At 44.2% G+C, this 17,026-nt stretch overlaps 1 protein-coding gene across 1 annotated transcript in view; it reads right to left on the bottom strand.

Annotated features, from left to right (window-relative positions):
- Positions 1-15,349, bottom strand: part of Itsn2 (intersectin 2) — a 103,903-nt gene extending 88,554 nt beyond the window's left edge. The window contains exon 1 of the mRNA XM_036170334.1: positions 15,090-15,349. The gene's annotated coding sequence lies outside the window, so the exon portion shown is untranslated. The remainder of the gene's footprint in view (positions 1-15,089) is intronic.
- Between the last annotated feature and the right edge of the window lie 1,677 nt (positions 15,350-17,026).

Genomic DNA, 17,026 nt, shown 5'->3' with positions numbered 1-17,026 from the left:
GCTAGACCCAGAGTTGGAGACGCTTCTGTAATGGATCGTTAAGACGCAGGAAAAGATTATAGCCACTTAAAATTAAAAGTGGCTCAGTAAAGATTGGGGGTTGGTTTGTTTAGAAGCACACAATTATAGAAAGGAAAAATTACAGCCATTTAGTCCAAAGCCCACCATTTTCAAGATAGACTAAAGGAGTTGTAGAAGCCCACAAGTTAGTGAGCAAAAATGGACCTAGACACCTCCAGTCCAGAGGATTGTTTGTAAAATCATGCCCCAGTCTGGCCACCAGATCACTTGGAACTTTAACAATTTATAGACATCCAGGATCATCACTTGAGACTGAGTCAGTAAGCAAGTCATTATGTGCATTGAGAACCTTCTAGAATAGTTTTCCACTCTGAAATGCTCTTACATAGAAACTACTAGTTTTGGTTCCCCCTAACCTCACTGGTGCTCCGCTCCTGCTTACACTCTCCCAGGAATTACAGGTTAGACTCGAAGGTCGTGGATGAAAAATGGTGCTCTTCAGAACCTCACTCCAATCTACTACACCTATCACTTCCCCCATGGATGTGGACATCAACCTATCTGGAAACAAGGATGCTTTCTTCTCTGCCTCTGTCACAGGCATCCTGTTGGCTTCAGTGACACCTTTTTAAAAGAACTCTCTCCTCTCTGGCAGTTAATCACCATCCCCTACATATGTCTGTAACACGTGTTCATTATATTAATCTCATGTATCACATGCACTTCAATTCCACATTACTCTTGTTTGCCTGTGCCACATGCCTTGGGCAGAGGTCATTTTTATTTAGTTGGGTATGCCTAGTTCTTAAACCAAATCTTCCAAAGACAATACCTTTAAATATTTGCCAAACAAGTTGATTTGGTAAATAAAATATATGGCTCACATAGAAACAAATGAATAGTAACAACGGCAACAAAGAAATCAACCAACCAAGAAGCAGGGAAGCAATGTCAGCTTGAACATGTCAGACTGGAGAGAGACGGCTTAGTAGGTGATGCACCTGCCGTGTACACCAGAAGACCCATGCGCTCGATACTCAGAATCCATCACAGGAGAGAACCAACTCCCTAAAGTTGTCATCTGACTTTGGTAAGTGTGCCCTGGCACACATGTACCCACACACACATACATTATACATACACATGTACACACATACATGCGCGTACACATTAGTAATAAAATAGATTTTTTAATGGTTGAGTACATAGAGGAGAACTGGTAGGAAAGGAGAGGATCCAAACCACCTCCTTGAAGTCCTCCAGACTCACAGATATGGATATCAACTATACTGTCCCCTGCAACATGTGTACAGTGTTCTGTCTGCATGTATGTTTGCATGCCAGATTACCAGATCTCATTACAGATGGTTGTGAGCCATCATGTGGGTGCTGGGAATTGAACTCAGGTCCTCTAGAAGAACAGCCAGTGCTCTTAACCACTAAGCCACCTCTCCAGCCTTAAATTTCAATAATTCTTGATAAGTTAGATTCTTAGTAAGTAGTAATACACAAATGTCAAAGACTGGGAATAGAAGAACAATAGCCCTGAGAATACTAAGATGAACTGCGTATTAGGTTCATCACCCATCAGGACCCACGCGGGCCTTTGATCCCAGAAATCCAGCCTTTGATCCCAGGGAGTGACGGCAGAAAGCAGAAAGATACATAAGGCGTGAAGACCAGAAACTAGAGCATTTGGCTGGTTAAGGATTTAGGCTTTGGAGCAGCACAGTTCAGCTGAGATCCATGTGGATGAGGACTCAGAGGCTTCCAGTCTGAGGAAACAGGATCAGCTGAGGAACTGGCGAGGTGAGGTCGCTGTGGCTTGTTCTGCGTCTCTGATCCTCCAACGTCCACCCCAATAACTGGCTTCAGGTTTGATTTTATTAACAAGAAATTTTAAGATTCATTCTACAGTCTAGTCTTTATTTACAAACCAGGGTTGAACTATCTACCCCACCCCTCTGCTTTTCTCCTAGGTGCCTGCAGAACTACCTACCTTCTTGGTGACATTTCTACTTATGAAAGCTTCCTTTCACTTCCATTTCTTCTTGTACATAATGTCTAGTATTCTAACTTGTGTTTTCAAACTTGCCACCTCTACAGGACTGTCAACCCCTGTGAGTGTCTCTTCAGTTTCATATACCTAATATCCAGCTGTCAGCCGTAAGGTACACACTGAATTAGTCTTTAAGCACAAACTCCCAAGAGATTAGCATACTTTCAATTGCACAGAGGACAAGCAGGCTACAGTTAATTTGAAAATAGATCACCTAACTCGAGGTGAATTCCAGTACATGCACTCTGTGGGTTTGTGGTCTTATCCACAACACACATAGAATTTCTTAATCCATGTGTGTAGCTGGACCAAACTGCAGGGTTACTTTAAGGCTAATATATCATACCTGTAAAACATTTGGCACGTTGAATGTTCATATGTAATAGATATTATAATTACTAATACATTATTTCAAATAGTTATTCATCATCTTTATTTCATTGAAGCAAATTAGTTATGCAAAGTATTAGAGAAATAGAGTATGTTTTTGACCCCAAAGACTCAAAGCATATTGATCCCTAGAGCTTCTAATGTTACTAACAAATGTTACTAACAAAGTAACAGGAAGTCAAGAGGGCATAAAATGATGAACTAATACTGACTGAGTACTCAACTTCATGCTGAAGCCTGAAACCACTTATGAAGGAGTCAGTCAACACCCCTGAACAAGACAGTTCATCCACACAATGGGGGACACACCTAAGAGTAGCATGTGACTCATCCTCTGCCAGAAAGGAGGGCCAAGGCCAGGCCACTCTGGAGCCTAGTCTCAATTGTCTTGTGAAGAGTAAATATTTAAACAAAACCACTGACTTGGGTTGAATAAAATGTATCCAGGGAAAAACTTGAATAATATGCTCAACTTTCAAGTAAAATGTGACTTCTTTGAAACAATTTAATTTTCAGAGTTTTAAACCTTTATAAGAAAACACAAAGGGAAGAATAAGCAGTCATTGACGAAACTATTTGAAAGTTGTGGAGGTTTGGTTTTGTTTTTCTTTTTCCAGACAGGATCTCTCTGTGTAACATCCCTGGCTGTCTTGGAACTCATTCTGTAGACTAAACTGGCCTGGAACTCACAGAGATCCACCTGCCTCTGCCTCGAGTGCTGAAATTAAAAGCCTGTGTCCCACTGCCTAGCATGTTTTTGTTTGTTTAATTAAAATGTAATCAAATGGGGGAAATAATTCAGAGAAGATAGCCAGTTAATACTTTTAATGTATAAGAAGCTATTAAAATAGATAATGAAAACATTAAGCCTTCAATTAATATACAAAAACCCTTATTAATAAATGTTAAAAATCACTAATAATTAAGAAAATGAAAATTAGCCAGGTGTGGTAGCACATGTCTTTAATTTCAGCCCTCCAGAGGCAGAGGCAGGTGGATCTCTGGGTTCAAGGCCAACCACCTGGTCTACAGATAGTAGTTCCAAGACAGCCAGGGTTACACAGAAAAACCCTGTCTCAAAAAAACAAAAACAAAAAAAACACTTGTGTATACACACACACACACGAAAACAAAATTTACATTTTGCAGCGTTTCTACTCATAAAGTTATCAAACAAAACCAAAATCCCAACTTTTACCCTGGCTAATACCCGAGCCAGAAAACATAAGAATTGGGTGCAGGCAAAGCGTCTGGGAGTACAAATGATGTACCTTTTCACAAGGCACCTGAAAACATACATTAAAAATCCTACTTGAGCTGGGCGGCAGTGGCGCATGCCTTCAATCCCAGCACTCGGGAGGCAGAGCCAGGCGGATCTCTGTGAGTTCAAGGCCAGCCTGGTCTACAGCTGAGATCCACAACAGGCACCAAAACCACATAGAGAAACCCTGTCTTGAAAAAACAAAACAAAACAATCCTACCAACATCCACACATCTGTAACCGACATGTCAATAATCTCACTTCTGGATGCCTGTTGTAGGAAAAAACACTAAGAACAAAAATGCCTTCTTCATAAAGACACAGAGCATCAGCAAGCAGAACTAGTATCACAATGGTAACAGTACAACATGGAGTCAACTATCGCTGCCTTTCAAAATCAAATTCATATGCAGGCAGATATTACATTGAGTAAAATAAGCCAGACTCAGATGCTGCAGGTTTCTTTCATACAGGGAAAAGTATTTAATATACATGTGTGTTTGGGTATTTCCATGTGTGTTTATGGGTCACAAGGCTGGGCCTGGAAGAAAACATCTAAAGGAGGCAGAAAGCAGGCGAAGGGGTGCAGGCAGTAGAAATCAGACGGGGAATCAGCCAGAGGGCGGAGGGCGGGCGCCGGACGGTGGGGAGACAAGACGAACAGTATACAATGTGTACGAAGACGTTATGATGGAGCTCATTACTTTGTATTTCAACTAAAAATTAATTTTAAAAATATGATGAAGGTGCCAACCCTATACGACATGTTTTTACATGTTGCCATGGTTATCTTGTATCAGTGATGCCACCATTTCAAGGATCACGGTAGGAGAGTCTCAGGCTCACATACACTCACCAATCATGATTCTGGCCCAAAATAAATCAACTTCTGGAGTTGGCTTTGATTTGTTTAATTATATTTTAAAGGAGACTTCACTAAACAGTTTCGTAAGCCCCACATAAATGTTTAAAAAATTGAAATTTAAATTATTTCAAAAAGAGAATATGCAGTTTCCCAGCCTGCTCCCTCGTTCTAAGCAGTCCAGAGCAACAGACCCTCACTAAACCTATCCAAAGATAAGGCTGACTATGACTGTTATATTTATTAAGAGAAAGTGTTATTAAGCATATACACCTCTTTGCCTTTACAGATCTGTGCATAAATATTACATAAAATGTCTAATTTTTTTTTTTGAGGCAGAGTTTTCTTATTTAGCCTTGGCTGGCTAGCCTGGAACTTGCTTTGCAGACCAACCTGGCCTTGAACTCACAGAGGTCTGCCTGCCTCTGCCTCCCTAGTGCTGGATTAAATGAGTACACCAGCATACCTGGTAAATCTCTACTTTTTAAGGAAAAGGAAATGCAGGTTTAATGAGACTGTTACATTTACAAAGCTAGATCCTAAGCAACAAAATCTATGTTCTTAACTTCAATGTGTAATGCACATGCGCGCGCGCACACACACACATACACACACACACACACACACACACACACTCACTCACACACACACACTCGAGGCATCCACTCATGCAGTCGAAGTAGACACTAAAATATGACTGTCACTGGAAGATAAACTTGGAATATATTTTTATCTTACTAAGTTTCATCAATTGGCATGTACTACTTTCATAAAGAAAAAAATAATTGAACAGGTGTTGCGGTGCATGCCTGTAACCCAAGCATTTGAGAGGCAGGGGCAGGGGGATCGTAGCAAATTTGAGGCTAGCCTGGTCTCCACAAGACCTTGGCCTGTCTCAAAAAACAAAAACAAAACCAACAAAAAAATTAAGCTGTGAAGAAGTTAAATTTAAGAAGTTTAAAGACTTGGAAAAGTACATTAAATGACACAAACTATATTGTTAATATAGATAAAGTACTTGCCCTCTTTCAAGACCAGCCATCAATATATTTCAAAATTAAACTAGTATATTAAGAGTAGACTATCTCTTATCAAAGACAGTAAAGCAGAAATGAGAAGCATCATCACGGCTGGTGAGAAAGAGCTGCCGTCTATGCAAAAGCTCTAACAGAGGAAGGAGGAAAACAGTGACTGTCACAAAGACACCAACAGCAAGAGCTCAGGGTCTTTCTCGGGGCTTTCGGCAAAGGCTTCCAGTTCACCACACTTCCCCGAGTGTTTCAGAATCTTAGCCAGATAATGTCAGGACTCTGAGTTCTTCACTGTATTAGTAAAAGGTCTAAGAAGATAAATCGACCCCTGTTCTATGGAGTAGAGATGGACATTCTAGAAGGAAGACTCAGAATCCTGAACACTATTTAAAAAAAAAAAAAAGTATACTGGGTCGGTTGGCTGGAGTGATGCATGTTTGTAATCCCAGCTACTGGGAAGGAATCAAGTGGGGAGTGGGGAGTGGCTTGTAGTCAGGAGTTTGAAAACAACCTGAGCCACACAATAAGACCCTTTCTAAAAGTAAACAGAACAGAACAAAATAACCACACAACCAAAAGAGGGAAACCTACACCCTTACCCACAAGCACACACTGAGGGGAGGCAAGCAGGGCTTTCTTCCTTGGCTCTCCCAGAAGCAGGGTTGTACTACTCAAAGCCATGGTGAACAACTCACTGCACACATACCGGACCTCACCAGGGGTTTCTCCCTCTGTTGTAGTCTCTGGACTTCTCCTCTTCCCCACTAGCTTTCAGAGCAGTTTCAATGTAACCTCCTCTGTCCAGGTTTCCACTTCATATACTCTGGAAGGAGAGTCACTTCTTTCTGTTTGTAAGGATGTGCGCGCGTGTGTGCAGGTACCCAGCTTTTTATGTGGGTGCTGGGGAGACAAACTCGGGTCCTCATGCTTAGGGAGCAAGCCCTTTATCAACTGGGCCATCTCCCAGCCTTGCACTTCTTGACCCCACCAGCATCACGTGAGCACCTTTATTTCAAGTCAGTGTGTCCGCCCAGTCCTTAGATGGGTAAGAAAAGGGAATGGAAAAGAAGAAAGCACCCAAAGTCAGGCCTGCACATAAGCGCTACGGGAACGAAAGGCCAGAAGGTGAGCAGCTCACTTCGCCTGGAGAAACCAGACGTTATTAGATGAGTAATCTCAGAGGAAATGACTCCTAAATTGAGGAATGAGTGCTAAACAATAGGTCCAGACAGCAGGTTACTGTAAGTTTTAGGACTGAGAACAGAGACAGGCAAAGGCACACAGGAAAGCCTAAGACTTTAAAATGAGACAATGTCAAGGCTCTTCCCAGCACTCGGGAGGCAGGTGGATGCTGTGAGTTCAAGGCTAGCGTGGTCTCCATACAGAGTTCCAGGACAGCCAGGGCTACACAGTGAGACCTTGTCAAAAAAAAAAAAAAAAAAAGTCAAAGGAGCTAATGCTCCTAGAGGAAGCTGTAAAAATTAAATGAGTTATTAAATGTAAAGCACTTAGCATATACAGCACATACTTACTGGAGAAGTGCTATAGAGATATTAACTACCATCATTATCATTTTGCTTAAATCCATAAACAAAGCTAAAAAACAAACCTGGAAAAATGGATAACTATATGGAAAGTACACTATTCTTAACATACACAGAATTCTTAGAACAAACGAGAGAGCTGGTGATATGGTCCAGCTAGCAGAATGATTTCCCACCATGCACAAAGCTTCGGGCTTGACCCTAACACCACACGAACCAGGAGAGAGGCACATGGCTGCAATCCCAGCAGGAAGGAGGTGGAGGGAGGTGGATCAGAAGTTCAACATTGTCCTTGGCTACACAGTGAATCTGAGGCCAGTCTGGGCTACAAAAGACTGTCAAAAGAGATCAGAAAAAAAGGAAGGAGAGGGAGGGGAGGGAAGAGAGGAGAGGAAGGAAGAAATGAACAAAGTAAACATGCTAATGAAAAGGCAATGAAGTGGAAATGAGCGTTTTTCAAGGTAAAAGGAGAAAGAACGACCTGATATGAACACTTAGAGGAAGAAAAGTTAAAGTAGTTTTGACGGGTTAGTGTAGTTTTTAAAGGCAAAGCTTTCAAGAATGTGGGGAGGTAAGATGGTTTCATTTACACACTCACACTAATGAATTTTCCTGTAAGGTGATCTGGTAGTAAGTATGTTTACAGGGGCAGTAAGAAGTGTCCATACCTTCTGATCCTATGTCTACCACTTGAAATTTATTCTGGGGAAATGCTCACAATCATGAACACAAGCACAGCTACAGAATGTGAACTACTATGGCAAGACACAGATTACACACTACCTTATGCTACAGAGGCAATATGATATCGATTATAAGACACAGATTACACACTACCTTATGCTACAGAGGCAATATGATGATAGTGATCATAAGACACAGATTACACACTACCTTATGCTACAGAGGCAATATGATATCGATCATAAGATACAGATTACACACTACCTTATGCTACAGAGGCAATATGATGATATCGATCATAAGACACAGATTACACACTACCTTATGCTACAGAGGCAATATGATATCAATCATAAGACACAGATTACACACTACCTTATGCTACAGAGGCAATATGATATCAATCATAAGACACAGATTACACACTACCTTATGCTACAGAGGCAATATGATATCGATCATAAGCAGAAGGGAAAGTCAGCTCAGATCCAGGTCTGTGGCTTATCAGTGTGTGACCCTGGGGAAGTTACTATCTTCCACTTGCTCAAATTCCAAGTTCTTACTGAGAGTCTAAAGACCAAATGAATTTATGCAAAGTGTCCCCAAAATAACGAAGATATAGCTAGTGCTCTATAATGTTAGACACTCTTACTAATACTTGGTAGTAGGGACATGCTATCCACCAATAAAAGTATATTGTGGATATGTGCATAGCGGAAATAGAGCCATGTTTTGATAAACATTATTAATAAGCTACAAAGAAAAAGTCACTGAACGAGAACTGGGCATGTAATCCAAGGAAGAGCACTCGCCTTGCATGCTCAGCCTCAATCCCTAGCACAGCAGGGAAACACAGTCAGTGATAACACACAGAACAACGGAACAGGTCCACTGTCTGCACAGACGACGTTCTAGGAGGAGATCTGCGGAAACATGAGCGATGGCTATGTCTGGAAAGAATCGTGGTCTTTGAGTTTCCTATAGCGTTCCCATCTTCTACAAAGAACATTTATTATTCATCATAATAAAAATAGTACACATGAAAAGTCAATAAAATTTAAACCCAAACAATACAGTGCTTTTAGGAAAAATCAAATGAAATGCCCATTCTAAACTATTTGGCAAATCACTGATTTAAGTGCACAGTATGTGGGGGAGGTTTTTTCTGATTTCAGTAACTAGAAGAAATAGCAACAGATCTACCAGGTACTAACCAAATAAATAAATAAATAAAACAATAATAATAATAATAATAATAATAATAATAAACCACCTTAAATGTTATCCTGAAATAGAAATTAGCTTATTCATATGAAGGCTAGCATTGATTTACTTGTAAATGTACACTATGGATTTTCTTTGGTCTGGAGTTCCTTGATCATTTTGAAGATAACAAATTTACTTCTCCCATATTTACTACACACATATACTTGGCAAACTCTAAATTCAACACATTTTATTGTCTTCTCTTTTCCCGAATTTAACTGCCACTATGGCAGGACAGGGCTGTATATTTTGCCTACTGGCTATAGTAATCATTACACTGGACATTCCTTGCAGGAAATCATGCGATATTTACGAAATGATGGATTGAAAGAATGAATTCCATGCTATGAATTCTGAGTAACTTCTGTTGTCTTTAACTTTCAAAGAGAATCAAGGCAATAAAGAAAAGAAAGCTGATACACACTACGCAGAAAGACAAAGATGAAGGAAAGTCACACCACTGAAGAGAAACCCCAAGATGGACACAGGGGTGAGCGGCAACACTCTGCTTTTGTGTTGTTGTTGTTTTGTTTTGTTTTTTTGAGACAGGGTTTCTAGCTTTGCGCCTTTTCCTGGAGCTCACTTGGTAGCTAGCCCAGGCTGGCCTCGAACTCACAGAGATCCACCTGGCTCTGCCTCCCGAGTGCTGGGATTAAAGATGTGTGCCACCACTGCTGGCTAACACTGCTTTTTAAAGAAGGGGTTGCCATCAAGCTACAAAACCTAGGAAGCCCAGGTCCTGGAGGGTACTACTAGAAAAGGCTGGTTAGTTTTGGCTGGTTACCCAAACCCAATCCAATGGTGCTTTACACCTCAATCACCCAAGTTACTCAGTTCTCGGAACCCCAGTGCACCCCCCTAGGAACCAAGATGCTGGAAGGAGGAAGTAGTAACTCCAAGTCACAATTACTGGAATGAATGAGGGGAGAGCAAAGAAAACTCCAATACAAGTTGTCTCTGCAGCAAGACAAAAATCAATTTATAAGCATTTCACTAAAAATTTAGCAGTGCACACCTTTAATCCCAGCACTCGGGAGGCAGAGGCAGGCAGATCTCTGTGAGTTCAAGGCCAGCCTGGTCTACAAAGCGAGTTCCAGGAAAGGCGCCAAACTACACAGAGAAACCCTGTCTCGAAAAACCAATAAAAAGAGAAAGAGAGAGAGAGAGAGAGAAGGTTTCTCATCTACTACTTGGGTTTTCAGATCTTAATTAAATGGGTTTGAGAAGCAATACTACTTTGCATTCCCTACCTAACCCACAACCACTCTTGGCAAGTATGATGGTTAATACTGAGGGTCAACTTGACAGGATGTACAAGTACCTAGGAGATAAGTCTCTGGCCAGGCCTGTGAAGGATTATCTGGATTAGGTTAAAGAGGTGGGAAGCCCCACGCTGAATGTGGACTGCTATTCCGTGGGCTGAGGTCCTGCACTGCATACAAAGGAGAGAGCTGGCGGAGCATGGGCATTCATCTCTCTCCTTCCTGCCTACCTGTCTCATCCTCCTGTGACCGTGTGTCAAAATGAACTTCTCCTTCCTCAAGTTGTTCTCATGGTGTTCCATCACAGCAACAAGGGAAGTAACTACAGAAAATGTCGATAATCTTTGAAGTGATTACTTATAATCCCTAAGGATTGTTTCATGATCACTGAAAAGCAATGCCACCAATGTTACATAAATCATAATAAATTATAAGATTGAGTAACTCGGCCTACCTGGTACTTACATCAAAGCAGTCAACTGACAAAGTACCACAACTGCATATTAGATGGAAGACGGAGACAGGGCAGACTCCAAACGGCAGGAAGGAAATGGCAAGGCAAAGGCCTCTCCGGTCCTAAAGACCAGTGTGAACCTTGCAGGCACCTTAGCTGACGGCTCTCTCCCATGTCACTATTCTCTCTCAACACCAGCCTCCTCCGAGTCAAGCAAAAGAAGAACTGAGCCACCTGACTGAAGTCAGAGGCTCTGGAGTGATAACACCAAGTAGCAGACCTAGGGAACTACAGGGCCACGGCTCACATCGCACTGAAGGTCAGATCCTATTCTCCAGCCTTCTCATCCGCTTCACTCTGATGCTGGCTAGAAACTGAGTAGCAAAAGAAAAGGTTGTTCTTTTGTCGTCATTCGGATAAACCACAAGCCAGAGAGAGACTCAGAGAGGGGGAGAGACTAGTTAGCCTGAAATCTCTCATTAAAGCAAATTGAATGCTAACAGGTAACTTCTGCTAAGCACAATCACTAAGCACTTTACATTATACACAACACTATGAAACAGGTACTGTTATCATCCCTGTTTTATAGATGAAGAAAAAACAGACACTAGAGAACTAAAGAAACTTGCTTAAGGTCATGCAACTATTTGGAGCTGGGGTAAAGAGTCTATACTTTTATCCAACCAACATAGTTACAAACATACACGCAATTTTTATTAAACCAGACTTTTGCTCAGATGACCATGCATTCACAATGAAAAGGAGCCAGAAAACATAACACAAGTGGTTAAAGTCAAGTTAAATGTCTACCATCTGGTTGTAGACCCCTAAACGTCTGCCATAATCACGGCTGAGGAGCTGTACAGTAAATAACAAAGTTATTCAGTGTCTAGGTGTGGCTGTGAAGCCACATTTTAATCGAATCTCTCAAGACAAAACACTGTAGATGAAATACACTGCACTCTTAGAGCTATAAAAAAATACATTATTTCTCAGGCTATTCACTGTCCTATTTCTGCTGTTTCCTCCCTTCCTCCCCCATTTCCTCTCTGCCTCATATCCTTTAAAGCCGGTTCAGTTCCTCTTTCTCGAGAATACCTATACGCACGCCCACTTTACCCAAGAGAATGCTAACATTTGTCTGTGTGCGACAGCTGTAGGGTGGTACAAACTTAACAGAAAAGAGCCAAGAGGTGGAAATACATTCTAATGGCTGATCAGTTTTAGATCTATGCAGCTGCAGAAATAACTGAAATATTCTTGTTTTTTTCTATTATTTCACACTTGGAATCCGCTTTTAACAACTAACATACCCTTATTTAGCCCTTTTTTGCAAAATAGTTTTTCCAAAAATTCTTCCATAAGTATGGTTATTCTTTTAAATACAAAAAAATAGATGCCAAACAGGTTGTTAGACAACAAATATATCATATTTTAGTAATATAATTATCATCTCCTGGATAACATATAAAGCCCAATGCAAGTGTTTCACAAATAAACATGTAAAGCTTCTGCGATGGGTGTGAAGGTGTACATGTGATACCAGCAGTAGGTAGAATGAGGCAGGATGAGTTCGAGGCCTGTCTGTGCTAAATAAGGAGACTCTGGCTGTGTACACTGGGGACTCCAGACAGAGCTTGGTGGTGAGCACTCTTCCGTCCTCCCAGGGAAACCTGCAAACCCTGGTCCTGAAAGCCCCTTCCTGGAACTTACAAAGCCTCTCCTAATGTAAACACAGCAATTCATTTGTGTGCACACACACACACACACACACACACACACACACACACTGAATGCCCATACAAATTTGTTTTACCTGAACCAAGATGTGCGTACAAGAACATGGGTGCTAAAGTTAAAAAGAATCCTAATCTGAAATGGGATGCTCATACTTACTAACTCTGAGACGTAGAGTAGTTAAACTCTAATTAAACATTTCACCTCTCTATCTGATGGAGGACATTAATTACTTCCAAGGACGTCATACACTTTAAGTAATCATATAAACACTGAGCACAGGCTCTAAAACTAGTAAGTGCTCTCTATAAATGACCACCATAGGAGATACAGTGTAATACTAAAGGAAGTTTAGTCGATGACAAACAATAAATGATGTTCTTTTACTAAAATGATGGAACTCTGGGAAACTCTATACTAAAGATGAATTAAAACTGAAAAGAGACCTTGTGCACCCTGATGGCAGAGAGCATGCTCAGAACATGTGAAACAGTTGGTCCACTCCCTAATACACACACACACACACACACACACACACACACACACACTCCTAAAAGTTCTAAGATTATATAAGAAGCTTTCCACTTTGTAATAAGAGATACAATAACTACAGAATAAAATGACAAAGATATAGAAAATCTTGAAAGCTTCTAAGTTTGGGTAATGGGTGCATGCTATTCTTTGTAAAAACACGTTTCTTTTTAAATACAAATCTGATCCCCTGAACGTACCATATTTCTTCATATTCAGGAGAAATCGGGATTTGAGCCTCGAGATGTGTTGACCAATGGTATCTTTCCACTCAATCATTCAATATTGGTCAAGTTCTCACTAACCATTTTACTTTTCTTTATAAAGGTGGACAAAGGGAATGCTTCAATGCATTAAAAGTTTTTAACATGCAGATTTGGCCGGGCATTGGTGGAGCACGCCTGTAATCCCAACACTTGGGAGGCTGAGGCAGGTGGATCTCTGTGAGTTCGAGGCCAGCCTGGTCTAAAGCTAGTCCAGGACAGGCTCCAAAACTACAGAGAAACCCTGTCTCGAAAAACAAAAACAAAAAACAAACAAACAAAAAACCACGCAGATTTTTCAACTGGATATCAATATTACATCAAACAGCAGCAACACACGTTTTTTTCCCTGTATCCTTAAAAAAAAAAAAAAAAAAAAAAAGGATATATTTTCACTCTGCTTGCTTAATTACGAGGCAATCATAGGAATAATCCCTAGCCTAAAGGAAACACATCAGTTTCTAACGTTGGTAACTGAATTTTGCAGGCCTCCCATCAATTCATTTAAAGTCTGTAGGCGATGTTTCTGGATTGCTTTTAGGTCTTATCAGTGATTGACCATACAGCAAACCTTCAGAGAGAAGTTAGCAATTTCTCAGAGGCTTAAGCAGCTTGGCCTCCAGTCCGTGCTACCTAAATTAAGCTAACAACACAAAATTCCAAGTGACAACTTGCCTCCCTTGTGAAACAGACCAGGAAAAAAAAAAAAAGCATGTAGTAAAGCAATAATGTTTGGGCTAACTTCAATTCCTATTATAAAGTAGCTGGCTCCGTCCAAAATGTCCCTTATTCATTAGGAGTCCACGTTCCAAACGAACCTATTGGTCACAGGCAATCACTGACCACCCCAGCACACGATCAATACACGCAAACAGCGTCTCTCTGCAGAACGAGCAGCCCCCTGCCCTGGCCGCCTCAGTTTCCCCAGCCATTCTGCCCCGGCAAGGCGCTTGTTCTCCCTTCCTTCCAGAAGCAATGAACTTTACTCTGCCTCCCGAGGTGGTTTGCCTTCTCGGCCGTCCTTCCCACACACCCTGGAAATGCACGATGCAGAACAGAAGTCGACGCTTCCCATTTCCCCAACTTGAGCTGTTCAAACGCGAGCCGTGGACGCCAAGCATCCGCCCACTGTCCTCCCGTGACTCGGGCTACTTTGACGCACCGGGATGCGGCTCACCTGACACTCTGCACCAACGCCGACCAAGACCGGGAAGGAAAAACCAAAAAAAAAAACCAAAAATCCAAAAACCACCCCCCCAAAAAAAACCACAACTAAGCCAAAATCAAATGGGTCTCCAGGGCAACGCGCACCCAGGTGCCCCCACCCCGGAGGAAAAGCCGGGCACCGCGTCGCTCCCCCAGCCAGAGGCGGCGGCGGCGGCGGCGGCCGTCACCTGCCAAGCGAGGCCGGTGGCGAAGGGAGGCCCCTTCGTTGTCCGGGCCTCGGAGAGGAGCGGCCCGCCGGCCCCGCCGGCCCCGCCGGCCCCGCCGTGGGAGGCAGGAACCCGGGGCCCGAGGTTTCCGCCCGCCCGGCGCGGCCCGAGCGGAGCCGAGCGCGGCCGGGGCCTAGGGCGGGGGCCGCACGCGCTCCGGAGGAGCGGCCCCGGGGGCGGTCTGCGGCGCGCGGCCCGTGGAACCCCGGGGAACCCCGGGGAGGCGGCGGCGGCGGAGGCGCCCGCACCTGCCCCGCAAGCCCCGGCCGCCGCGAGGGCTTCGCCACCCACCTGGCGCCTCGCGCGCGTCCCCGCGCGGTGCTGCTGCTGCTGCTGCTGCTCCTCCGCACACCCGCGCACCGGCCGGCAGACCCCTCGCTGTGCGGGCCTGCCTCCGCCGCCGGGTCAGTCGCCAGTCAGGTCGGCCGCAGCGAACCTGTTGCGCAGCCTGTCACGGCCGCTGGGCTCCGCCGGCGCCGCCTCAGCCCCACAACAACATGGCGGCCGCGGCCTCCGCAGGAAGCCGGGGGGCGGGGAGGCGGGCGGGCGGGCCGTCCCTGCCCGGGCGCCCGCCCGCTCGCCTGCTCGCCCGGCCCGCCGCGGGGGCACCGGCTGCCACACCGTGGGGGAGCGCGACACTGCGTGGCGTGTCTGTCTCCTTCACCACCACCACCACCATCACCCCCTGGCCCCGTGGAGCCCGGGACCGTGAAAGGTGTGAGCTAAAGCGCTTTTCTCATCCCGAAGCCCCGGGACTGACAACCCTTCCCGGAGCGGCTCAGACCCCCCGGGCTCCTCCTCCGCCTCCTCTTGGAGGTGACAAGCGGTGGCCGATCGGGACGTTTCCTGCCGCACTGGACCCCCCGAGTGTTTGGAAAGGGCCAAGAGATGTCCAGGGCATCCCTGTTGGCCCGCACATGGAGCTTGCTCTCTCGCTCCCCCACTCGGGAACCTTCTTATTCACTCTTGCTTGAGGCTCAGAGCTAGAATTTCCCGAGAATGGGGAAGTTAAGAGGTGCGAAGGAGTTGCCTCCAACTTCCAGGCAGACCCTTCTCGGGGGACTTCCCTAAAGGAGTTAACCACACCCAAGAATCAGCCGTCTGTGCACCATCACACCAACACACACACACACACACACACACACACACACACACACACACGCACACACGCACACACACACACAACAAGGAGCCTCCATCCCTACCCCTGTTCGCACGCAAGAGCAAAGCTCCTCACAGGAAGACTGCCCCAGGTTCTTCTGCCTGCAGAAGCTACAAGACCTTCTTACCCACCGGATGGGAGGAACGCACACTCAGAATTTCTAGCACCCTTTTCTATTCTGGGGACTCCTCGCAAAGACCAGACGCAAGTCACCGCTTGCTGTCCAGGGCTAGCCGGTTGACAGGGACAACACCCCCTCGACCAAAAAGGCTTTCTTGAGATTGGGGTGAAGGGATGATGGTTCCTAATGAGTAAAAAGAGTGGGGAGGGAGGGGGTGGTCTGAGACTCAAGATTGCGTTTTGAGCGCGCTGTGCTGAGATGGAAAACGCACAACCTGAACTGGTGCGTGTCTGGAATCCCTTGCACTCAAGAGGCTGAGTCCGAAGGATCAGGAGTTGGAGGTCAGTCTAGGCTATCTATAAACTGTTTCAGAAATCCCATAAATAATTGCATGGTTTTTTTAAAAATATTCAGATCCCTATGATTTCTGTTGAAATGTGAGAGATCTGTGTCGATCAGATGAGCCCAGGGCTTCCTTTTTTTTTGTTTTTTGTTTTTGTGTTTTCGAGACAGGGTTTCTCTGTGTAGCTTTGCGCCTTCCCTGGATCTCGCTTGGTAGACTAGGCTGGCCTCGAACTCACAGAGATCCACCTGCCTCTGCCTCCTGAGTGCTGGGATTAAAGGCATGCGCCACCACTGCCTGGCCCTTTTTTTTTTTTTTTTTTTTTTTTTTTTTTAGCCTGTGTGGGCAGATGAAGGTATCAAGTCTGACTTGTAAGTGACCACTGCAATGTTCAGGCCTGACTGAACTGGACAGCCAACTCTTGGGAGGAATTTAGAAAACGTTGATGGTGATAAACAGGCTTTTCTTGCTCTCACTGTGTTTTTCTTAACTCTTCGATTAGGACTTGACCGAGACCTGACAGACAGGTCCTAAACTTCCCGTGACACAGAGACACCTGACTCCTTGGTATCAGTCTAGGCGGTCCCTCATTTCCTGGGGAC

The sequence above is a fragment of the Onychomys torridus genome, chromosome 21 (assembly GCF_903995425.1).
Source record: "Onychomys torridus chromosome 21, mOncTor1.1, whole genome shotgun sequence".
In the NCBI taxonomy this organism is placed as follows: domain Eukaryota; kingdom Metazoa; phylum Chordata; class Mammalia; order Rodentia; family Cricetidae; genus Onychomys; species Onychomys torridus.
The sequence above is the reverse complement of the archived record's forward strand: the minus strand, read 5'-3'. Positions and strand labels throughout refer to the sequence as shown.